Source organism: Heptranchias perlo, chromosome 12 (genome assembly GCF_035084215.1).
Source record: "Heptranchias perlo isolate sHepPer1 chromosome 12, sHepPer1.hap1, whole genome shotgun sequence".
Classification (NCBI taxonomy): domain Eukaryota; kingdom Metazoa; phylum Chordata; class Chondrichthyes; order Hexanchiformes; family Hexanchidae; genus Heptranchias; species Heptranchias perlo.
This window is the reverse complement of record NC_090336.1, coordinates 61,887,225-61,913,539: the sequence shown is the minus strand read 5'-3', so window position 1 is coordinate 61,913,539 and position 26,315 is coordinate 61,887,225. Positions and strand designations below refer to the sequence as shown.

General features: G+C 44.9%; 1 protein-coding gene across 1 annotated transcript in view; it reads right to left on the bottom strand.

Moving 5' to 3' along the window:
• The window catches only part of kiaa1549la (KIAA1549-like a), a 378,638-nt gene that overhangs the window by 282,123 nt on the left and 70,200 nt on the right, over nt 1–26,315 (bottom strand). The gene's annotated exons all lie outside the window — the stretch shown is intronic.

Here is a 26,315-nt window from a genome sequence, read left to right as displayed (position 1 = left end):
GCTTTGCAGAGTAAAGGAGGCGACTCAGCAAGTGGTTTTCCCCAACCGCTGGGCTCGTGTTCCCATTTCGCGGTGTGTGGCACAGCACCAGATGGCACTTGTGCCAGTGACGGAGATTTGAGCTGATAGCGGCTCTGTCGGTGCCTCTTGTTATTTTTTGGCATGAGACCGGCTGCTAGCTGAATAGGAACAGAAGGATGGGAGTTTAGAGTACGCAGCTTTCCAGAAAGCTGTTGATCATCTCTTGACGTGCACGACCAATCTATTTGTTTTGTCTCAGAATAAGGCAAGAGGTGCTGCAGTCTGGGACCAGGACCCTTTTGTATTAGCAGCTTTTTAAAATGTGGGTTTTCTTAAGCTGTTAGCCATGGCTCAGTGGGTAGCACTCCCATATCTGAGTCAGTAGGTCATGGGTTCAAGTCCCACTCCAGTGACATGAGCACAAAATTTAGGATGTCACTTCGGTGCAGTACTGAGGGAGTGCTGCATTGTTTATCAGATGAGATGTTAAACTGAAGCCCTATCTGCCCTCCCAGGTGGACGTAAAAAATCCAACGGCCACTGATTAATAAAGAGCAGGGGCGTTCTCCTGGCCAATATTTATCCCTCAACCAAGATCACCAGAACAGATGATCTGGTCATTATCACATTGCTGTTTGTGGGACCTTGCTGTGCGCAAATTGGCTGCCGTGTTTCCTACATTACAACAGTGACTTCAAAAGTACTTAATTGGCTGTAAAGCACTTTAGGACATCCTGAGGTCATGAAAGGCGCAAGTCTTTCATCCTCAGGCTCTTTGTGGGTCAAGATAATTTTGTAATAGTCCCTGAACTACAGTCTTCTAGCAGTGCATATAAATTATCAACACGTCTAATGATAGCTGTTTCTGCTATTGACAATGGATTGGCAGTTGTGGTTTCTAACCCTAACCTTAACTACTAACCCTAACCACTTACCGTTAAATCACACATTGTAAACAGCACCATGCAGGTCAGCCACGTTGCCAAACGTCACTCCAATCAATTATATCTGGTGCCAAACAGGTGTGCCTATGATACTGCACATACACCCCACCCCATAACTCACAAATGAGCTCTTTATCTGTGCCCCCAACGTACCCCAACGCAATGCTAACCAGTAGTTAAAATTAGAGGGGGAGAAGGGAAGGAGAGATGAAATTAAGAATGAATAAAAAGGGTACAGCATTTCATCGTGAAAAAAACCTCACTGTCATTCACAACCTAACTCTCATGTACATCTCTAATCCACCTCAATCTGTTTCATTTCCCGCTATGTCCCATTCACCTATTACCCCTGTGCTCACTGACCTACGTTGGCTCCTGGTCCCGTGATGCCTCAATTTTAAAATTCTTAAAGGAGTAGAGAAAGGTGGAGAGGCGGAGAGGAATTCCAGAGCTTAGGGCCCAGGCAGCTGAGGGTATGGCCGCCAATGGTGGGGCGATGAAAATCGGGGATGCGGAAGAGGCCAAAATTGGAGGAGCGCAGAGATCTCAGAGGATTATAGGGCTGGAGGAGGGGGTGAGGCCATGGAGGGATTTGAATGCAAGGCAACAGTTTGAACAAGTTGTTCCATCCTAACACAAGATTCTCTGCAAAATTGTCTTAGTGCATCTCCTGATAGTCAACGGCCCTTATGCATCATAGTAAACGTCATAAATGTTGGTCTTCACAATGTGTAACCAACTTTGTGAACATCCAAAGCATTCGGCCTAAAACTGCACCCTCCCCCCTCCCATTCAATAGATATTTTTGTTTAGCAAAAGTTATGTAGTTTCAGTTTGGTCGAAGATTTCTACAGTTACGTAAATTTTTCCAAAACATTCAGATGGACACTTAGAGAGATCATCACAAATATTACAAGATTGAAAACATATATATTTGAATAGAACCACAGAGGTCTATATTGTGAGCTAAGTTTGTGTTTGGAAGTCTTTTCCAGAGGACGTACAAACCACAGTCAGATCATTACATTCTACTTAGACGTTAATGGAATCACCGTGATCAACTATGAAATTAATAAGAAACTCGAACAACGGAAGCATGAAAAGTAATGGGCCAGAATTTGCTGTCAAAATAAAAGTGAGGTTGATGGGGCTCGCCGTTATTTATGCGCAAATAGTACAGCAACTTTGGGCGAGGAGCAGATGCGCGGTTAAACACGGATATCCAGACGTTGCTGTCCGAGAAGTGCCGCTCCGCCATCAGCTTCACGAAAACGGCATCTCGCTGTCTGCCTCATCGTAGAAATGCATTGAATGGCATGAAGTTGTTGGGTCAAAATCCTGGAACTCCCTACCTAACAGCACTGTGGGAGTACCTTCACCACGCTGCTAATTACTAGCCCTAACTTTTTGTGGTGAGTTTAGTTCTCATCTACCGTGCAAATTTTTAAAAATTCATTCATGGGATGTGGGCGTCGCTGGCAAGGCCAGCATTTATTGCCCATCCCTAATTGCCCTTGAGAAGGTGGTGGTGAGCCGCCTTCTTGAACCGCTGCAGTCCATGTGGTGAAGGTTCTCCCACAGTGCTGTTAGGAAGGGAGTTCCAGGATTTTGACCCAGTGACGATGAAGGAACGGCGATATATTTCCAAGTTGGGACGGTGTGTGATTTGGAGGGGAACGTGCAGGTGATGTTGTTCCCATGTGCCTGCTGCCCTTGTCCTTCTAGGTGGTAGAGGTCGCAGGTTTAGGAGGTGCTGTCGAAGAAGCCTTGGTGAGTTGCTGCAGTGCATCCTGTGGATGGTGCACACTGCAGCCACTGTGCACCGGTGGTGAAGGGAGTGAATGTTTAGGGTGGTGGATGGGGTGCCAATCAAACGGGCTGCTTTGTCCTGGATGGTGTCAAGCTTCTTGAGTGTTGTTGGAGCTACACTCATCCAGGCAAGTGGAGAGTATTCCATCACACTCCTGACTTGTGCCTTGTAGATGGTGGAAAGGCTTTGGGGAATCAGGAGGTGAGTCACTCGCCGCAGAATACCCAGCCTTTGACATGCTCTTGTAGCCACAGTATTTATGTGGCTGGTCCAGTTAAGTTTCTGGTTAATGGTGACCCCCAGGATGTTGATGGTGGGGGATTCGGTGATGGTAATGTCGTTGAATGTCAAGGGGAGGTGGTTAGACTCTCTCTTGTTGGAGACGGTCATTGCCTGGCACTTGTCTGGTGCGAATATTACTTACCACTTATCAGCCCAAGCCTGGATGTTGTCCAGGTCTTGCTGCATGCGGGCTCGGACTGCTTCATTATCTGAGGGATTGCGAGTGGATCTGAACTCTGTGCAATAATCAGCGAACATCCCCATTTCTGACCTTATGATGGAGGGAACGTCATTGATGAAACAGCTGAAGATGGTTGGGCCTAGGACACTGCCTTGAGGAACTCCTGCAGCAATGTCCTGGGGCTGAGATGATTGGTCTCCAACAACCACTACCATCTTCCTTTGTGCTAGGTATGACTCCAGCCACTGGAGAGTTTTCCCCCTAATTCCCATTGACTTCAATTTTACTCGGGCTCCTTGGTGCCACACTCGGTCAAATGCTGCCTTGATGTCAAGGGCAGTCACTCGCACCTCACCTCTGGAATTCAGCTCTTTTGTCCATGTTTGGACCAAGGCTATAATGAGGTCTGGAGCCGAGTGGTCCTGGCGGAATTGATTAAGGAGATACCCAGCTGCTTGCCCTGTTCACTCAGGTCCCAGATGCCCTGTTTCCCTCACTGCCCTGTTATCAACTTACACTTTCAGCAACTTTGTGGGCAAAAGTTTTTTGAAGCTGAAGGGTGCACGGGCAAGTCTAACTAACGGCAGACACCATTAGATGCCCTGCTACAGCAAAATCCAGCCCAATGAAATAAAAAAAAGAACTACAATCACAAAATGAAAACGTAAAAGAAACTCTAACAAACATACCTTCAAATGGGATGTTACTTTGTTGTAAAAAAGAACAGATTGTGGGGTATGGCACAGAACTATACAGAAAGAACTTTCATTTATTTTGTTCTCTATCACCTCTCTCAGAAATGTCTCAAAGCACAGTCAACTGATGGTACGAGGCTACTTAGTGGCCATTCTCGTCAGATGCCATAAAACAGCAAGGGCAATTAATCCGTCTTTAGTGACACTGAGGATTGGCCAGGACACTGGGAGAAATCTCTAATCTTCAAATAGTGTCACAGGGGGGTCTTTTAACATCCACCTGAACCAAAGCAAGAGACAGGTGGGGCTTTGATTTTAACATCTCATCCAAAGGACAGCACCTCTGACAAAGCAACAAACACTCTCTCACCACTGCACTGAAGTCCTACCTGGATTACATGCTCAGGTCCATAGTGGGGTTTGAACCCACAACCTTCTAACTCGAAGCAAGCGTGCTGCCAACTGAACCAAGAGGGCTAAAAAGAAAAAAAAGGCTTGCATTTATATCGAGCCTTTCACGACCTCAGGACGTCCCAAAGTGCTTTACAATCGAAGAAGTATTTTTGAAGTGTAGCCACTATTGTAATGTAGGAAACGCAGCAGCCAATTTGCACACAGCAAGCTCCCACAAACAGCAATGAAATAAATGACCAGATAATCTGTTCTCACTGATGTTGACACAGCCGTCCAGGGTAGAAACTGGACCTCGTTGTGCTCGTTTTATGGGTGTAAATCGGACGCAACCTGTGCCAATTTCGGGGACCAACGTCCCCACCCAAAGTATGTCTGAAAGATATCTCAGCTGATATTGAGTTGGGCCATTTTTCAGGCATCCCAGGTAGTCACTTAAAGCAGGCGTTAGGCCAGTTAACATGTGTAAAGGCCTGTTTTAGATGCCGTCCTGGAAATTGGATAGCGATGAGTGGTGCAGGAGCCGAGCTTGCTTCTTCGGCTGTCGGTACGTTTTTACAAAAAACATTTTTAAAAATTCCTGTGAAGCCAGAAGCAGGAATGCTCCTCTGTCTCCACAGTACTCCCAATCCTCCATCCCCCACCCCACCATGGTTGCTGCTCCAGCTCCCCCTTCCCGGGATTTACCTTTGGGCAGCTGCCATTCATCTTACATAGAATGTACAGCACAGGAACAGGCCATTCGGCCTAACTGGTCTATGCTGGTGTTTATGCTCCACATGAACCTCCTCCCACCCAACTTCATCTCACCCTGTCAGCATATCACTCTACTCCTTTCTCCCTCATGTGTTTATCCCCTTAAACTTGTATTTACTACTGTCCATCAAGGAAGAAGATACTGCCAGAGTCTCAGTAAAGGAAGATGTAGTTGAGATACTGGATGGGCTAAAAATTGATAAAGAAGACGTACTAGAAAGGCTGGCTGTACTTAAAGTAGATAAGTCACCCAGTCCAGATGGGATGCATCCTATGTTGCTGAGGGAAGTAAGGGTGGAAATTGCAGAGGTGCTGGCCATAATCTTCCAATCCTCCTTAGATATCGGGGTGGTGCCAGGGGACTGGAGAACTGCAAATATTACACCCTTGTTCAAAATAGTGTGTAAGGATAAACCCAGCAATTACAGGCCAGTCAGTTTGATCTCAGTGGTGGGGAAGCTTTTGGAAATGATAATCCAGGACAGTTGTAAACAATTTTACAACACCAAGTTATAGTCCAGCAATTTTATTTTAAATTCACAAGCTTTCGGAGATTTTCTCCTTCCTCAGGACAGAATTAAGAGTCACTTAGATAAGTGTGGATTAATAAAGGAAAGCCAGCATGGATTTGTTAAAGGCAAATCATGTTTAACTAACTTGATTGAATTTTTTGATGAGGTAACAGAGAGGGTTGATGAGGGTTAATGCGGTTCATGTTGTGTATATGGACTTTCAAAAGGCGGTTGATAAAGTGCCGCATAATAGGCTTCTCAGAAAAATGGAAGCCCATGAAATAAAAGGGGCAGTGGCAGCATGGATACGAAATTGGCTAAATGACAGGAAACAGAGAGTAGCAGTGAACGGTTGTTTTTCGGACTGGAGGAAGGTGGACAGTGGTGTTCCCCAGGGGTCTGTATTATGACCACTGCTTTTTTGATATATTTTTGACTGGGCTTGGGTGAACAGGGCACAATTTCAAAATCTGCAGATGACACAAAATTTGGAAGAGCAGTAAACAGTGAGGAGGATAGTAATACACTTCAAGAGGACATAGACAGGCTGGTAGAATGGGCAGACACATGGCAGATGAAATTTAACGCAGAGAAGTGCAAAGTGATACGTTTTGGCAGGAAGAATGAGGAGAGGCAATACAAAATAAATGTTACAATTCTAAAGGGGGTGCAGGAACAGAGAGAGCTAGGGGGGTATATGTACACAAATTTTTGAAGGTGGCAGGACAGATTGAGAAAGCAATTAAAAAAGCATATGGGATTCTGGGCTTTATAAATCGAGGCATTGAGTCCAAAAGCAAGGAAATCATGATGAACCTTAATAAAACACTGGTTCGGCAACAACTGGAGTACTGTGTCCAATTCTGAGCACCACACTTTAGGAAGGATGTGAAAGCTTCATGAAGGGTGCAGAAGAGATTTACTAGAATGGTTCCAGGGATGAGGGACTTCAGTTACATGGATAGACTAGAGAAGCTGGGGATGTTCTCCTGATAGCAGAGGAGGTTGAAGAGATTTGATAAAAGGGTTCAAAATCATGAAGGGTTTCGATAAAGTAAATGAAGAGAAAACGTTCCCATTGGCGGAAACAGTAGAAAAACAGGAGCCTGTTAGTGATAACCGAGCACGGAGTGCAGCGGAACACAGAGTGAACACTTCAGAGTTTGGTAAGTGTGGGAGTTCGGTGAAGTGGGGGAAGGAGGTGCTGCTTTGCCTTGCTTTTCCTAACTTTTTCCGCAGACCGGTGGCGGACCTCAGCAGCAGAAGATTGAAAGTGGAGATAGAAGCAGCAGCAGACCTGCAACAAGAGACAACTACAGTGCGACGTCGCAGGTGAGGCAGGTGAGTCCGAGAGGTGAGGACAGTATAAAAGGAGATACCGAGAGCAGGATGAGAGTCTGAGAGGTGAACGCAGTGTAAATCTAAGGCAAGTCATGGCAGCAGAGATCGCACCCGTGATATGCTCCTCCTGCACAATGTGGGAAGTCATGGACACTATCAGTGTCCATGGTGACCATGTGTGCAGGAAGTGTGTCCAGCTGCAGCTACTGGCAAACTGCATTTCGGAGCTGGAGCTGGACTCACTGTGGAGCATCCGCGATGCTGAGACTATCGTGGATAGCACGTTCAGTGAGGTGGTCACGCCGCAGGTAAAGATTACGCAGGCAGAAAGGAAATGGGTGACCGCCAGGCAGAGTAAAAGGACCAGGCAGGAAGAGCAGGAGTCCCCTGGGGCCATCTCCCTCTCAAACAAATACTCTGCTTTGAGTACAGTTGGGGGAGATGGCTTATCAGGGGAAAGCAGCAAGAGCCAGGTTCGGGGCACCACGGGTGGCTCTGCTGCACAGGAGGGGAGGAAGAAGAGTGGCAGGGCTATAGTGATAGGGGATTCAATTATAAGGGGAACAGATAGGCGTTTCTGCGACCGTAAACGTGACTCCAGGATGGTATGTTGCCTCCCTGGTGCTAGGGTCAAGGATGTCACGGAGCGTCTGCAGAGCATTCTGGAGGGGGAGGGTGAACAGCCAGTAGTCATAGTCCATATCGGTACCAACGACATAGGTAAAAAAAGAGATGAGGTCCTGCAAGGTGAATTCAAGGAGTTAGGAGATAAATTAAAAAGCAGGACCTCAAAGGTAGTGATCTCAGGATGACTACCCGTGCCACGTGCTAGTGAGTATAGGAACAGGAGAATAGACAGGATGAATGCGTGGCTGCAGGGATGGTGTAGGAGGGAGGGATTTAGATTCCTGGGACATTGGGACCGGTTCTGGGTAAGATGAGACCTGTACAAGCAAGACGGGTTACACCCGAGCAGGACCGAGACCAATGTCCTCGCGGGGGTGTTTGCTAGTGCTGTTGGGGAAGGTTTAAACTAGTGTGGCAGGGGGATGGGAACCTGAGCGGGGAGTCAGAAGGGAGTAAAGTTGAGAGCAGCAAGAGAGGGGAAGACCCAGGGGAAATTTACAATACAAACAGTACAAACAGTTGTTCAAGAACAAGTGAAAGGGAAAAACGTAGAGCAGCGGAAAGAAAGTGTACTTTAGACACTACATATAAAGTGAAAACTAAAAGGCGTAAGGCGATTAACCCAGCATCAAAGCTGAAGGTCAGGCTAGGGTGTGTGGTTCAACTAAGAGTTCTATATACAAATGCACGGAGTATAAGGAATAAATTAAATGAACGACAGGTTCAAATTCAAATCGGAGGGTATGACATGATAGCTATTACTGAGACATGGCTGCAGGATGGTCAGGATTGGGAACTAAATATACCAGGTTATAAGGTCTACAGGAGAGATAGGGAAAATGGAAGAGGGGGAGGTGTAGCCTTAGTGATCAGAGATGAAATCAATTAAATGATAAAGGAGGATATAACGAGAGGTAAGCAGCCAACAGAGACCTTATGGGTTGAATTGAGAAATAGGAAAGGATCTAAGACTATAGTGGGAGTTGTATATAGGACCCCTGGAAGCAGCTCTGAAGTGCTCGATTGTATAAATGCAGAGATTAGACAAGCGTGTAACAAAGGCATAGTGGTCTTAATGGGAGACTTTAACCTTCACACAGATTGGGGAAAGCAGACTAGCAACTGTCAGAAAGGTAGTGAATTTCTTGAGTGTGTCTGGGATAGTTTTCCACAGCAGTCTGTCCAAAAGGCAACAAGGGGGCAAGCCATACTCGATTTAGTAATGAGTAACGAACCAAGTTTAGTAAACGGCTTAACTGTGCGTGAACATCTATCCAATAGTGATCATAATATGATTGAGTTCAATGTAGTGTTTGAAAGGGAAAAAAGTGAATCAGCTGCTAAGATTCTAGACTTGGGTAAGGCCGACTTCAATGGGATGAGACAGAGACTGTCCACAGTAAACTGGGCAAATCTGTTAACGGGCAAAACGACTGATGATCAGTGGGAAATGTTTAAAGAAACATTTAACGAGATACAGAACCGGTTTATTCCCCTGAGGGGCAAGAAGTCTACTTGCCAAAAAAAACAGCCATGGACAATTAAAGAGGTAAGGGACAGTATAAGACATAAGGAAAGGGCATACAAAAAGACAAAAAATGACGAATGGGAAAGATACAAAGATCAACAAAGGGTCACAAAACAGATAGGGATATCAAAACCAATACGAAGAACTTTTACAGTTAAATTAGGAAAAAGAGGGTGGTCAGGAGCAGTATTGGCCCCTTAAAAACTGAAAGTGGGGATATTGTCATTGACAATGGGGAAATGGCGGACATGTTGAATAATTACTTTGCATCAGTATTTACAGTCGAAAAAGAGGATAGCATGCCGGAAATCCCAAGAAAACTAATATTGAATCGGGGACAGGGACTCGATAAAATTAACATAAGTAAAGCAACAGTAATGAAGAAAATAATAGCACTAAAGAGTGATAAATCCCCAGGACCAGATGGTTTCCATCCCAGGGTTTTAAAGGAAGTAGGTGAGCACATTGCGGATGCCCTAACTATAATCTTTCAAAGTTCTCTAGATTCAGGAACTGTCCCTCTAGATTGGAAAATTGCACATGTCACTCCGCTTTTTAAGAAAGGAGAGAGGAAAACCAGGGAATTATAAACCAGTTCGCCGAATATCTGTTGTCGGGAAAATGCTGGAGTCTATAATTAAGGACAGGGTGACTGAACACCTCGAGAATTTTCAGTTAATCAAAGAGAGCCAGCATGGATTTGTGAAAGGCAGGTCGTGCCTGACAAACCTGATTGAATTTTTTGAAGAGGTGACTAAAGTAGTGGACAGGGGAATGTCAATGGATGTTATTTATATGGACTTCCAGAAGGCATTTGATGAGGTCCCACATAAGAGGCTGTTAGTTAAGTTAGGGTCCCACATAAGAGGCTGTTAGTTAAGTTAGAAGCCCATGGAATCGAGGGAAAAGTACGGACTTGGTTAGGAAGTTGGCTGAGCGAAATGCGACAGAGAGTAGGGATAATGGGTAGGTACTCACATTGGCAGGATGTGACTCGTGGAGTCCCGCAGGGATCTGTCTTGGGGCCTCAATTATTCACAATATTTATTAACGACTTAGATGAAGGCATAGAAAGTCTCATATCTAAGTTTGTCAATGACACAAAGATTGGTGGCATTGTAAGCAGTGTAGATGAAAACATGAAGAGCTCGATGTTAGCAGGGCTGCAGGTTTGCGGCGGGGGGGGCTATTGGGTGCGTGGGTAACGCGCCTGGTGAAATTAGTCTGCCCCCCGCGCGATCGCAGCCCAATTGGATCCACTTACCTGGTCTTCCAGGTTCCCCACTGCTGATCTGCACGTCGGGCGGGCTGCGCATGCGCAGTAAGGTCTGTCAGCTGAAGGAACTCTATTCAAAGGGGCAGTGCTCCACTGACAGATGCTGCAACAAATAGGAAAAATTACAGCATGGAGCAGCCCAGGGGGAAGGCTGCTCCCAGTTTAATGATGCCTCACTCCAGGTATCATTAGATGGGGTGAGGAGGAGGGGGAGGACAGAGATCTTCCCCCCGGCGGGCGGAAGCGGCCTGCCTCTGCCACCAGGAAGGTCTGGCTCGAGGTGGCAGAGGAGGTCACCTGCACCACCAACATATCGCCCACCTGCATACAGTGCAGGAGGCGCTCCAATGACCTCAGTAGGTCAGCCAAAGTGAGTACACTTACTCATTCCCCTACACTCCATCTGCCACATCACCACCCCCACCCCACATCTCCTTCTGCACTGCCAACACTACTCTGTCACATCACCCCTCATACCCACTCAAACCTCATCCTCATCTTACCTGCACTTACTCACCTCACCAGTACTCATCCCGCCACTACCACTCAACCCAATCCTCATGGCTCTATCTCATACTCACCCTCTCGTGTATCTCTTTCACAGTCAGCCTCACTCAACCTGCCACTACCTGTGCTGCAGCCACAGGGCATGCATCACATATGTGCAGTAGGCAGCGTAAGGCAAACGTGTCATGAGCATGAAGGGGATGCACAAGGGTGTTTGAGGGTTTGTCATGGTTTTTACTTATATTTAATTTCTGACCAACTCACATTACATATTATATTGGCACCACTACTGTCACGTCTTTGCGAATCTTGTCTGGTTTGTGCAATAATGCCCTTTCCTGAGGATCACAATGAAGACCCACAACTGATGCCACCCATTGTGTCACTGCAGAGTGGGTGTAGGTTTATTTGCAGGGCTCTTTTGTGCAGATGACTGAGAGACATCGGCGATGTCCCCGGTGGCACCCTGGAAGGATGCGGAGGAGAAGTTGTTGAGGGCAGTGGTGACTTTGACAGCGACAGGTAAGAAGATGGTGCTCGGGACAACCGGGAGCAGCTCGGCATGAAGGAGGCTGCAGATGTCCACGACTGCATGTCGAGTGACTCTGAGCCTCCGTGTGCACTGCTGCTCAGAGAGGTCCAGAAAGCTGAGCCTCGGTCTGTGGACCCTGTGGCGAGGGTAGTGCCCTCTGCGATGCATCTCTCTCTGCAGTTGCCCTCCCTCCTGCTGTACAGGTGGATGTGTCACAGCACTGTGTTGTGGAGCTCCACGTGTCAGAGGTGGACGGCGTGGACGGTGAGGCTGGTGATGCTGTTCGTCCTCCGAGGAGGTCATGACTGCAGCTACGGCGGCCCCCATCCGGAAGATGTACATCTGAGGGGGTCCGCAAGGTAGGTAAGTGTGTCCTCACACCGGGGTTGCGGTTCCAGGTCGGTGAATTTTCTTGTTAGGAGGAGGAGGGTGGTGGAGGCCAACCTTTGTCCAATGTGACGGAGTGGCCACCTGTCGAATGCACCTTTGCAGCTGCCACACCTCCGTTTGAACTGGGAGTGTTTCTCCCATTTTGGGAAACAATCTCAGTTCAGTGTAAAATCCCACCCCTCCTAATCAAACAGCTCAATCAGGTCTGTAAACGACCTGAACAAGCAAGATAAATACTTTCAAGTGGCACCCCGCTGGCTTTAATTGCCTGCGGGATTCCCACCAGCGGGGGCTGCGCGCGCACTCCGGCACGTCAGTGGGGAACCCGGAAGTGGGCGAGTTGGAGCCGGGCTCCGAACCCGCTCCGTGATTCTCCGATTTTCGGAGGCCCCCGCCAGGAACACACCCGATAGCGGGTGCTAAAATGATGCCCATTATTACAAAGCGATATTGATAGATTAGGTGAATGGGCAAAACTGTGGCAAATGGAATTCAATGTAGACAAATGTGAGGTCATCCACTTTGGATCAAAAAAGGACAGAACAGGGTACTTTCTAAATGGTAAAAAGTTAAAAACAGTGGATGTCCAAAGGGACTTAGGGGTTCAGGTACATAGATCATTGAAGTGTCATGAACAGGTGCAGAAAATAATCAAGAAGGCAAATGGAATGCTGGCCTTTATTTCTAGAGGACTGGAGTACAAGGGGGCAGAAGTTATGCTGCAGCTATACAAAACCCTGGTTAGACCGCACCTGGAGTACTGTGAGCAGTTCTGGGCACCGCACCTTCGGAAGGACATATTGGCCTTGGAGGGAGTGCAGCGTCGGTTTACTAGAATGATACCCGGACTTCAAGGGTTAAGTTACGAGGAGAGATTACACAAATTGGGGTTGTATTCGCTAGAGTTTAGAAGGTTAAAGGGTGATCTGATTGAAGTTTATAAGATTTTAAGGGGAACAGATAGGGTGGATAGAGAGAAACTATTTCTGCTGGTTGGGGATTCTAGGAGTAGGGGGCACAGTCTAAAAATTAGAGCCAGACCTTTCAGGAGCGAGATTAGAAAACATTTCTACACACAAAGGGTGGTAGAAGTTTGGGTATGGGCCAAAGGCAGGTATATGGAGCTCGATCACAGATCAGCCATGATCTTATCAAATGGCGGAGCAGGCACGAGGGGCTAAATGGCCTACTCCTGTTCCTATGTTCTTAAGGGTCGAGAACCGGAGGACAAAGATTGGCAAAAGAACCAAAGGCGACGTGAGGAAAAACTTTTTTACGCAGCGAGTAGTTGTGATCTGGAATGCGCTGCCTGAATGGGCGGTGGAAGCAGCTTCAATCGTGGCTTTCAAAAAGGAACTGGATAAATACTCGAAGGGGAAAAATTTGCAGGGCTACGGGGAAAGAGCGGGGGCAGGTGACTGACTGGATTGCTCTTACTTAGAGCAGGCACGGGCTCGATGTGCCAAATGGCCTTCTTCTGTACTGTAACCATTCGATGATTCCATGTGTCTGCCCATTTCACCAGTCTGTCCATGTCCTCCTGAAGTCTTTACTATCCTTCTCACTGTTTACTGCATTCCTGAGTTTCGTGTCATCTGCAAACTTTGAAATTATGCCCTGTACACCCAAGTTCAGGTCGGGGTGGCAAGTTCCTTTCCCTGAAGGACACTAGTTGTCTAGTTGGGTTTTTACAATAAATCAGCTTTCAAGGTCATTTTCTGATGCCAGCCCACAAATTTACAGATTTTTAAAAATTCAATTTTATAACCTGCTATCAAGGGATTTGAACGTGCATTTATATTGCACCTTTCATATCCTCAGCCTGTCGCAAAATGTTTCACAGCCATTAAAGCAGTTTTCAAGTGCAGTGACTGTTGTAATGCAGGCAAATGCATCTGTCTGGCACCAAGCAGAGGGAGAGACAAGGGGAAAATTGGCACCTCAAAACTGCAACCAAAAAACACAATCGCAGATAATTCTACAGTGCACAACACAAGTGATGCACATGCATCTCTGCTAATACACAGAGCAAGCATGGTCATAGCTCCTTCCAGTGGAATTGGTCCCAATTTTGTGCAGTAATATAAGGTATCAATAGAGTCCATGTCAAAACCGCTATCACATAATAAATCATCAGCACAAAGGTGAATGTAACTCGATCCATCCAGTTATTATTCATATACTATTGGTGTCTGTGTTGCTGCATATCACTGTACACAGCTGTCTGTGTCGATATCTCTCCGGCCACTACTGTAAACAGAGTTGAGGTACAGATCACCCATGATCACAATCAACGGTTAGAACAGGTTCAAGGGGCTGAATGGTCTACTTCTGTACCTATGTTCCGACAGCAGTTATATAGAACACTTGCGTACAGTGTAGACTCTTTCACAATCACCGAGTTACTGGATAAAGCCTAGCACACTCACATTACACATCTACATACCACACAGCTCCTCCTTTAACTGGTCAATTTTCAAATTCTCATCCTCCTGTTCACATCCCTCCATGGCCTCGCCCCTCCCTATCTCTGTAACCTCCTCCAGCCCTCAGAGATCTCTGTGCTCCTCCAATTCTGGCCTCTTGCGCATCCCCGATTTTCATCACTCCACCATTGGCGGTCATGCCTTCAGCTGCTGAGGCCCTAAGTTCTGGAATTTCCTCCCTTAACCTCTTCTCTCTATCTCTCTCTCCTCCTTTAAGGCACTCCTTAAAACCTACTCTTTTACCATGCTTTTGGTCTTCTGTCTTAATATCTCCTTATGTGGCTCGTGTCAAATCTTGTCTGATTACGCTACTGTGAAGCGCCTTGGGACGTTTTATTACGTTAAAGGTGCTATATAAATGCAAATTGTTTTTGTCTAATCCACAAATCCATTGACAGGCACTAACACATAGCACATTCCCACATCTAGCTTTCCACGAGTGATGCTGCTGTAAGAACTCATTCCATGGCCAACAGCAAACCAATATAGACATTTGTCAATATCTCGGGCTGGCAACATTCACAATCGATCTCTCACAATTAACGAGCCAATTCTTCAATATAGAAGCATTGTTGTAGTCAAGCAAAATGGATTTCAAAAGTGCACTGAGTTATTTCTCCCCCCGGTTTGTGGCCTGTGAAATGTTCGCTTGTAAACATGCTGCTGAGGAGTCTCACCTCAGATGTGGGGAAGTTGGAACACTAATCAGAAAACAAGGCACGTATTTGCAAGTTGTGATACAACATTCACCAGTATGAATGATTCATGGGCTCTTTCTAATGTTATTTTTTTAAAAAGGAGAGTTTTTTTTGTAACAAAGGCGGCTAAATGGGGTTGAGGTACAGATTAGCCGCAATCTTATTGAAGGCTCGATGGGCTGAAAGGGTTCCTATGTTGTGAACCCTTACTTACAATGCACTTTGTTCCTCTTTCAGAGTGCCATGCCTCTGTGAAAAACAATACTTCCTGGCATCTTACTTAACTCTTTGCTTTCATACTCTATACTCATATCCCCTAATTTTTACATTCCTATCCATCTGAAATGACCTGTCTACTCAAGACAGAATCATTTTAAACACCTCAATCTGGGGCAAGGGATCTGGGTGTCCTAGGACATGAATCACAAAATGTTAGTATGCAGGTACAGCAAGTGATTAGGAAGGCAAATGGAATGTTGTCATTTATTGCAAGGGGAATGGAATAAAAAAGTAGAGATGTTTTGCTACAGTTGTACAGGGCATTGGTGAGACCACATCTAGAATACTGTGTGCAGTTTTGGTCTCCTTATTTCAGAAAGGACATAATTGCTTTGGAGGCGGTTCGGAGAAGGTTCATTCGACTGATTCCTGGGATGAAGAGGTTATCCTATGAGGAAAGGTTGGACAAGTTGGGCCTGTATACATTGGAGTTTAGAAGAATGAGAGGTGATCTTATTGAAACATATAAGATCCTGAGAGGATGTTTCCCCTGGTGGGAGAGACTAGAACTAAGGGCCACAGTTTAAAAATAAGAGGTCTCCCATTTAAGACTGAGATGAGGAGAAATGTTTTCTCTCAGAGGGTCATGAGTCTGTGGAACTCCCTTCCCCACAGAGCGGTGGAGGCAGGGTCATTGAATATTTTAAAGACTGAGTTAGATAGATTCCTGATTAACAAGGGAGTCAAAGGTTATAGTAGGTAGACGGGAGAGTAGGGTTGAGGTCACAATCAGTTCAGCCATGATCTTCTCAAATGGCAGAGCAGGCTCGAGGGGCTGAATGTCCTACTCCTGCTCTTAGTTCGTATGTTCGTAATCATATCTCTTTTAAGTCCACATGTCGCCAGTGAAAAAAGCTGAATTACTTGTGTGTATCCAGATTGTTAAGAGTCTGAAGAATTATATAGAATTTTACACCACAAAAACAGGCCATTTGGCCCAACTGGTCTATGCCAGTATTTATGCTCCACATAAGCCTCCTCCCTCCCTACTTCATCTCACCCCAACAACATATCCATTTATTCCTTTCTCCCTCCTGTATTTATCTAGCTTCCCCTGAAATGCATCTATGCTATTAGCCTCAACCACTCCTTGTGGTAGGAAGTTCCACAATAGCGAGTAATCCATGTGACTTGTTCTCTGGGAAATCCTTGATCTGTTTTCTCACTGAAAGTACAAGGGGAGTCTGGGTATCATTCTGTTTGCCTTCCTCTACACCTCAATATCCCCAACTATGTGAGGGGACCAGTACTCTAAGTGCTGCTGTGCCATGACCTTGTATAAACTAAGTATAGTATTCTAGGCAAACATCACCCCATCAAAAAAGAGACTGAATGGAGGAGTAAAGTGAATATGCAGCCCAAGTTACTGGCTGAGTGGGTGCATCTAATAGCAGCAACTGTCTCTACATGTGAAAGACTGTGTGTCAAGATAAGAGAAGGGTTAAAAGTTCACATGTGCAGAGCGGTTGGTTAGAGGGTCTACCCTGCAACTACTATCAGTAATGGTAGCCATAAAACTACCGGATTGTCGTAAAAACCCATCTGGTTCACTAATGTCCTTTCGGGAAGGAAACCTGCCGTCCTTACTCGGTCTGGCCGATATGTGACTCCAGACCCACAGCAATGTGGTTAATCGCCCTCTGACATGGCCTAGCAAGCCACTCAGTTGTTCAAGAAGGCGGCTCACCACCACCTTCTCAAGGGCAATTAGGGATGGGCAATAAATCCTAGCCCTGCCAGCGACGCCCACATCCCGTGAACGAATAAAAAAAACTCCTCGCATAGTGACTGAATGACCATAACCAGATCAGAGATGCCACACATTAGTGAGACATTCCCTCAGAGCCAGGGAAGGAGAATGGAGAGTTCACCAGTGCATTCGGTTAGTAAATCAAGTATGAGTTGACCAGAAGAGGGTGGGGTGAAGCACTTATTTTTGGGATACAAATTAATCTTAAACAATCACAGAGAACTCCAGCTAAGATTAATCCATTTCGTAAAGTCATTATAGTGTATCCAGCAGCAATAATGGTATTTTTTTTATATTAATTCTCAGGATGTGGGCATTGCTCGCAAGATCAGCATTTATTTCCCATCCCTAATTGCAAGGGAACATAGGAACAGGAGGAGGCCATTTCGCCCCTCAAGCCTGTTCCGCCAATCAATTAGATCATGGCTGATCTGTATCTTAACTCCAATTACCCACCTTGGTTCAGTAACCCTTAATACCCTTGCCTAACAAAAAACTATCAATCTCAGTTGTGAAAGTTTTCAATTAACCGCCAGGCTGAACAGCTTTTTGGGGGAGAGTTTTCCAGATTTCTACTACCCTCTACTTGAAGGAGTGCTTCCTGACATCACCCTTGAATGGCCCAGCTCTAACTTTAAGGTTATGCCCCCCTTGTAAGAACATAACAAATAGGAGCAGGAGTAGGCCATACGACCCCTCGAGCTGCTCCGCCATTCAATAAGATCATGGCTGATCTTCGACCTCAACTCCACTTTCCTGCCCGGTCCCCATATCCCTTGATTCCCTTAGAGTCCAAAAATCTACGCATCTCAGTCTTGAATACACTCAACAACTGAGCATCCACAGCCCTCAGGAGTAGAGAATGCCAAAGATTCACAACCTACTGAGTGAAGAAATTTCTCCTGATCTCAGTCTAAATGGCTGACCCCTTATCCTAAGACTATAACCCCTAGTTCTAGACTCTCCAGCCAAGGGAAACAGCCTCTCAGCATCTACCCTGTCAAGACCTCTCAGAATCTCATCTCTCATTCTTCTAAACACCAGAGAGTATAGGCCCATTCTACTCAATCTCTCCTCATAGGACAACACTCTCATCCCAGGAATCAATCTAGTGAACCTTTGTTGCACCGCCTCTAAGGTAAGTATATCCTCCCTTAGGTAAGGAGACCAAAACTGTACACAATACTCCAGGTGTGGTCTCATCAAAGCCCTGTACAACTGCAGCAAGACTTCCTTACTCTTGTACTCCAACCCCCTTGCAATAAAGGCCAACATGCCATTTGCCTTCTTAATTGCTTGCTGTACCTGCATGTTAACTTTCTGTGTTTCATGGACAAGGACACCCAAATCTCTCTGAACACCAACATTTAATGGTTTCTCACCATTTAAAAAATATTCTGTTTTCTATTCTTCCTACCAAAGTGAATAACCTCACATTTCCCCACATTATACTCCATCTGCCACCTTCGTGCCCCCTCACTTAACCTGTCTATATCCCTTCGCAGACTCTTTGCGTCCTCCTCACAGCTTACTTTCCCACCTAGCTTTGTATCGTCAGCAAACTTGGATACATTACACTCGGTCCCTTCATCTAAGTCATCAATATAGATTGTAAATAGCTGAGGCCCAAGCACTGATCCTTGCAGCACTCCACTAGTTATAGCCTGCTGAGCTGAAAATGACCCGTTTATCCCTACTCTCTGTTTTCTGTCCGTTGACCAATCCTCTATCCATGCTCATATATTACCCCCAACACCATAAGCCCTTATCTTATTTAACAACCTTTTGTGTGGCACCTTATCAAATGCCTTTTGAAAATCCAAATATATGACATCGACTGGTTCCCCTTTATCTACCCTGCTAGTTACATCCTCAAAAAACTTTAATAAATTTGTCAAAAATTTATGAAAGTTCCCTTTCATAAAACCATGTTGACTCTGCCCAATCATATTATGATTTTCTAAGTGCCCCGTTACCGTGTCCTTAATAATAGATTCCAGCCGACGACTGAAGTCACGATAACTGGCCTGTAATTCCCTGTTTTCTCTCTCCCTCCTTTCTTGAATAGCGGGGTTACATTTGCTACCTTCCAGTCCGTTGGCACCATTCGAGAATCTATGGAATTCTGGAAGATCACAACCAATGCATCCACTATCTCTGCAGCCTCCTCTTTTAGAACCCTAGGACGTAGGCCATCAGGTCCAGGGGATTTGTCGGCTTTTAGTCCCATTAATTTCTCCAGTACTTTTCTTTACGAATATTAATTACTTTAAGTTCCTCACTCTCGTTAGACCCTTGGTTCCCCTCTGTTGCTGGTACGTTTTTTGTATCTTCTACTGTGAAGACAGATACAAAATATTTGTCAAACATCTCTGCCACTTGCTTATTCCCCATCATAATTTTTCCTGTCTCAGCCTCCAAGGGACCCACTTTACTTTCGATACTCTCTTCCTTTGAACATACTTGTAGAAGCTCTTACAATCTGTTTTTATATTTCTTGCTAGTTTACTCTCATATTCTATTTTCTCCCTCTTCCACAATTTCTTAGCCGTCCTTTGTTGGTTTCTAAAACTCTCCCAATCCTCAGGCTTACTACTCTTCTTTGCAACATTACAAGCCTCTTCTTTTAATCTAATATTATCCTTAACTTCTTTAGTTAGCCACGGATGGATCACTTTTCCAGAGGAGTTTTTATTCCTCAGTGGAATGTATATTCATTGAGAATTATGAAATATTTATTTAAATGTTCACCATTGCTTATCTACCATTATATCTCTTAATCTAATTTCCCAATCAACCTTAGCCAACTCGTCCCTCATACCTATGTGACTGGCTTTGTTTAAGTTTAAGACTTAAGTACGTCACTCTCAAACTCAATGTGAAATTCTATCATATTATAATCAATCTTCCCCAGAGGATCCCTTACTATGAGATTACTAATTAACCCTGTCTCATTACACAAGGCAAGATCTAAAAAAGCCTGTTTCCTGGATGGTTCCACATGTATTGTTCTAGGAAACAGTCTCGAATGCATTCCATGAACTCATCTTCCAAACTACTTTTGCCAATTTGATTTGTCCATTCTATATGAAGATTAAAGTCCCCCACGATTATTGCATTACCTTTGTTACAAGCTCCTCTTATTTCTTGATTAATACTCTGTCCAACAGTATAACTACTGTTAGGGGGCCTATAAACTACTCCCACCAGTGTTTTCTGTCCCTTGTTATTTCTTATCTCTACCCATACTGATTCTACTTCCTGATCTTCCGAGCCGAGATCCTTTCTCATTACTGTCTTTATCTCATCCTTTATTATCAGGGCCACCCCTCTCCCCCCTCTCCTTTTCCATTTTGCCTATTTTTTCGAAAAGTCAAGTACCCTGGAATATTTAGTTCCCAACCTTGGTCACCCTGCAACCACGTCTCAGTAATGGCTACCAGATCAAACACATTTATTTTTATTTGTGCCATTAATTCGTCTATCTTGTTACGAATGCTTTGTGCATTCAGATAATGTGCCTTTAATTTTAATTTTTTACTATTTTCCCCTGATTTGACCTTATTCACTGATGCACTATTACCATTAAACTCTCTGTCCCTTCCTGACACACTCTGCTTATCTTCACCCAAATCGCTACACTGCTCTATGGCCTTCACTTTTCTCTTTAGATTTATAAATTTACTCTTATCTGAACCCCCCCCACCCCGCTTTTTAGTATGAGTTTTGTTCTGGACTCTCCCACCAGAGGAAATAGTTTCTCTCTACCCTATCAAATCCTTTAATCATTTTAAACACCTCAATTAGATTGCCCCATAATCTTCTATACACAAGGAAATACAAGCCGAGTCTATGCAACCTGTCCTCGTAATTTAACCCTTTTAGCCCATTTCTTTTGAAGATGAGCCTTCTTCTTGAACCGCTACAGTCCGAGTGGTGAAAGTGCTCTAACAGCGTGTTAAGTAGGGAGATCAGACAGAGCTGTGACATTCCTCTGAACATAATCATCACCTATGTTGCGAGGCAAGTACGCATCAGCTCCTCTCTCATTCGCACAGGTTGCACTTGGGTTGCCAACCCTCCAGGATTGGCCTTGAGTCTCCAGGAACTGAAGATTAATCTCCTGGACACTGCTTCGAGCAAAAACCCTGGGAGAAAAATCATCGGGGCATTAAAAAAAATTGTGTGGCTTTTTTTTGTTTTCTTTGAACACTTCTGTTTATTAGTTATAAAAATATTGGAGATGGGGGGATAAAAGGCTGTTTGCATGATTCTTGACTATCAGCCAATCGGCGAGTGAAGTCTTTTCACTTCCCAACTGGCCGTGGGGATGTGGTGAGACGCGAGGATGGGCGTGTCGGGTGAGTAGTGGCGGGAGCCTGGGGGCAGGGCAGCTGGAGGCAGGTGAGGAAACCACCAGGAATACATTCAACCAGAGTTGGCAACCCTAGGTTGTACATTACTCTCAAACCTACACCGTGATGGAGCAATGTTTAGCCTGGCCTATTCCTCTGTGGCCAGTACTCAGGTACTCCCTGTGAAGAAGTGATCTGGACAGGCAATTCCAGATAATCAGAGCTGCTGGTAAACTTCTAAGGTCAACTGGAGGGCAAGGAAAGTTGCTTGTGAATTTCTGGCACCAGATCAGAAGAACGCAGCATAAAGCTGACGACCTTACCGTCCCCCTTTTTCAAAAAAAAAGAATATACTGCATCTGTAACAAAGTATGGCATCTAGAGTCAGCTGTGGCTCAGCGGGCAACGCTCTTGCCTCTGAGGGTTGTCAGAAGGTTGTGGGTTCAAGACCTTGAGACGTGAGCACAAAATCCCATCTGCCCTCTCAGGTGGATGTAAACGATCCCATGACACTATTCGAAGAACAGCAGGGGAGATCCCCCTGAAATATTGCTGGCCAATATTTATCCCTGAACCAACATTACTAAATCAGATTATCTGGTCATTATCTCATTGCTGCTTGTGTGAGATTTGAGTGCCTTTTTTGCACTGTAGAATTGGACATTAATTTAGAAACAACGGACAGCCTTGAAAGATACAGCATCAGTTAAAAGGACAGAATGAACTGCTGTTGCCATGGTTACCTATGTGCAGCTGGACTTTTGATTAATTTAATACTGCAGTTTGTATGGGAAAAGCTTCTAAAAGTTTCAAACAAGTCAACATACCACAGAACGGATACCACCGAGAAACTGTTGAGACAGTTAGAATCATGGACACACAAAACAAACGCAGATAAGGGGGGCCTTTACATTCCAAAGTGCTGAGCTAATCGTATCTGGATTTGCACGAGGTAACTGTCCATCACTGAGGCCTAGTTGTGATTGAGGCCTAGCCACAGGAGATAATTGGACAAAAGGACATCTATGTTAATTGTATGATTTATATTAATTAGTGTGAAATTGCATTCAGGCACTGTGTATCAATTGGGGACTCTCTGGTGTCCATAGATAGGAGAGCTTATCTCGGGTGCAAGAGCATGTAATATGGATCTCTGTGAATAAAGGCTTGGAAGCAACTCAAGACCAAGCTCCAGTATTCTATCGTTCACCACCTGGCTATCCGATTTGTAACACTAAGCCTATTTTACTTACTTCCTAAAGTGCAAAAACAACATAAAAAGAAGACATCGCAACAGAACTGGCACTGCAGTCGGAGGACAGAGCAACAGGAGCTCACCTCAAGAAGAAAGGCAACTTCGAAGGAGACACAACAGCCTCGAGTGCGATGGACTGATCACCCGGAAAACTCAACAAGTACTCTCGACTTTGGAAAGGTTGTATGAACTTATGCCAATAAAGTTGTATAGCCTTAAAGCAATTTTCTAAAAGTCACTGTGCAGAGTTCACCAAGCCTTGGAGTGTTTGGACTGTGTGGACAAACCCTGCACTTGCTGTGCGCAAAGTGGCTGCTGCGTTTCCTACATTACAACAGTGACTGCACTTCAAAAAGTATTTCATTGGCTGTAAAGCGCTTTGGGACGTCCTGAGGTTGTGAAAGGCGCTATATAAATGTAAGCTCTTTCTATCTGTAATTTGTATTTGCTAGACGCAAGATCTTTCTTTAATTTGTAAGATAAGGCAGGATGAAATAAAATATAAAAGCAGACGTTAAGTTCTGGTGAAGGGTCCCACCTGAATTGTTAACCTTTCCCTTTTATATGCTGACTCACCTGTTGTGCAATTGTAACATTTTGTGTGTCCACTGTAAGTTTCTTTATAAGTAGCCGCTGGTACAGTTGACAGCACATTTCCAGCATTCATTCTCCATTACATGTATATATTCAACACTCAGTTTTTCATGTTTTATTCCATAAATCATGTACCTCACATTCAATAATAATCTGTGAGGTGCAGAATCTATCACACTGGTATGGAAGATCCTTGTGACTGGCTTGTGGGTGAGTTGGTATTCATATCTTGTGGTGTCCACTCCCCCAGTGCCTCACTGACACTCCTGCACTCCATATTACAACTGTCGAGTAGCTGATTTTATTTCATTCACATCTCTTTGCAGCTAAAATTCCATCATCGTGAAACAAAAATAAAAGTAACTCACTTTGCTAAAACCAACCACAAATTGAAAACAGATTTCATTAAATAGCACTCCTTTAAAATGCTCCTTAAAACCTACCTCTTTGACGAAGCTTTGGGGCACCTGTCCTAAAATCTCCTTACGTGGCTCGATGTCAAATTTTGACTGATTGCGCTCCTGTGAAGCGCCTTGAGATGTTTTACTGCATTAAAGGCGCTATATAAATGCAAGTAGTTGTTTTTATTGGAGTGTAATAACATAGATTAGAATAGTCTCCACCTTAAATTACTAACAGCAAGCATTTTAAATGAAGATAAAGAACAACTCATTCGAACGCTTCATGATTTTGAATGCCAAATGTACCATTAGTTTTATTGCCAATTTTATCCAGTGGTTCCAAGTTTTCAGTAAGTTTTTTACCAATGTGGAGTGATGATTAGCCATCATTCAGTACAACAGTTCATTGGGAAAACAAAATTTAATTGGTGTTAGCTGCGGCTCTGTTGGTATCACTCTCACGTCTGAGTCAAAAGGTCATGGGTTCAAGTCCCACTCCAGAGACTCGAGCACAAAATCTAGGCTGACCCTCCAGTGCAGTACTGAGGGAGTGCTGCACTGTCAGAGGTGCCGTCTTTTGGATGAGATGTTAAACCAAGGCTCCATCTGTCCTATCAGGTGGACATAAAAGATCCCACAGCACTATTTCGAAGAAGAGCAGGGGAGGTCTCCCTGGTGTCCAACATTATCCTTCAACATCATCAAAATAAAAACAGATGATCTGGTCATTATCTCATTGCTGTTTGTGGGACCTTGCAGTGAGCAAATTGGGTGCCACATTTCCTACATTACAACAGTGACTACATTTCCAAAGTATTTCATTGGTGATGAAGCACTTTGGGATGTCCTGAGGTTGTGAAAGACGGTATATAAATGCAAGTCCTTTCTTTCTTCGATGAATGAACGAGTACAATGCACCAGTCACATGTCCAGTTCCTATCCTATCCAATAACTGATCTAAGTACACAGTTACTTAATCCATCAACACAACACATCTTACAGCACGGGACTCATTCCCTAATGTAGTGTGCGTAGGTACTCAGCACTTCCTACCTCGCGAAAATAAACTGGGTCATTGTAGGCTCCACTCCAAAACCGCTAGTTACAGCATTTATCCTGTTAATGTATTCCTCGCTGTTTGTTTAGGCTGCTAAGTATTAATTAGGACGCGTTCACGAGCTGTAAATGTGACAGATGCATTACGCTCAGTGATCGTGAGAAATTAAAACTCTAGGTACAAACAGAAATAGTGGAAGCACTTCTTCACACAAAGGGGAGTGGAAATTCCCCCAAAAAGCTGTTGAGGCTGGGGTAAACTGAAAATGTCAAAACTGACATTAATAGAATTTTGTTAGGCAAGGGTATTAAGGTAAATGGAGTTAAGATACAGATCAGCCATGGTCTCATTGAATGGCTCATGGGGATGAATGGCCTACTCCTGTTCCCATGTAAGGAGGAGGAATAGGGGATCGCGACACTATGAGGTACATAGGAGGAAGAAGATTGTATAAGGTGATTTATCTGGAAACTGGAGGACTCAAGACATCACAGTTCGGAGGAGCACAGAATACAGCAGTATGGATAAGAGAAAAAAAGAGAGAAGGAAAGTTGAAACGGAAAGAGGTTGGAGGCTAAGAGTGAGAGAGGTGGTCGACATTCAGGCGTTCTGAGGTGAGAGAGAGGTGAGAGGAGTCTCTAGCCCAGAAATGGAGGTAAATCTTCAACTTGCGACCAGAACGTAAAACTGGCGGATTACAATGGGAATATAAATGGGCCAGTTGCAATAACGGGCAGTACATCACCTCCTGACTCCCCAAAGCCTTTCCACCATCTACAAGGCACAAGTCAGGAGTGTGATGGAATACTCTCCACTTGCCTGGATGAGTGCAGCTCCAACAACACTCAAGAAGCTCGACACCATCCAAGATAAAGCAGCCTGCTTGATTGGCACCCCATCCACCACCCTAAACATTCACTCCCTTCACCACCGGCGCACTGTGGCTGCAGTGTGCACCATCCACAGGATGCACTGCACAACTCGCCAAGGCTTCTTCGACAGCACCTCCCAAACCCGCGACCTGTACCACCTAGAAGGACAAGAGCAGCAGGCGCATGGGAACAACACCACCTGCACGTTCCCCTCCAAGTCACACACCATCCCGACTTGGAAATATATCGCCGTTCCTTCATTGTCGCTGGGTCAAAATCCTGGAACTCCCTTCCTAACAGCACTGTGGGAGAACCGTCACCACACGGACTACAGTGGTTCAAGAAGGCGGCTCACCACCACCTTCTCGAGGGCAATTAGGGATGGGCAATAAATGCCGGCCTTGCCAGCGACGCCCACATCCCGTGAACGAATAAAAAAAAACACCACGGAATCATTTAATCCCTAGATAATTTCAGCAACATTGAGTGCAATGCAAATTCTGACTGTCTTTGTGGAGTCAATTCAGTGACGTTGGGTGGAACTAAACACAAGCACACTCCCCAGGAAGATTCTCAGGCAGGTAGGAACAAGCAGCTCCCGAAAAGAAGAACAAATGAATTAAAACTTCAATCCTCTTGCGAACTCCCCAAATGCCCAGGAAAGATAATTTCTTAATTATTGGATAATAAAGCAAAAAAAAATCTTCATTTCAAAACAACAGGGCCCAACATGAGCAGTTGCTCTTGTGCTCTAG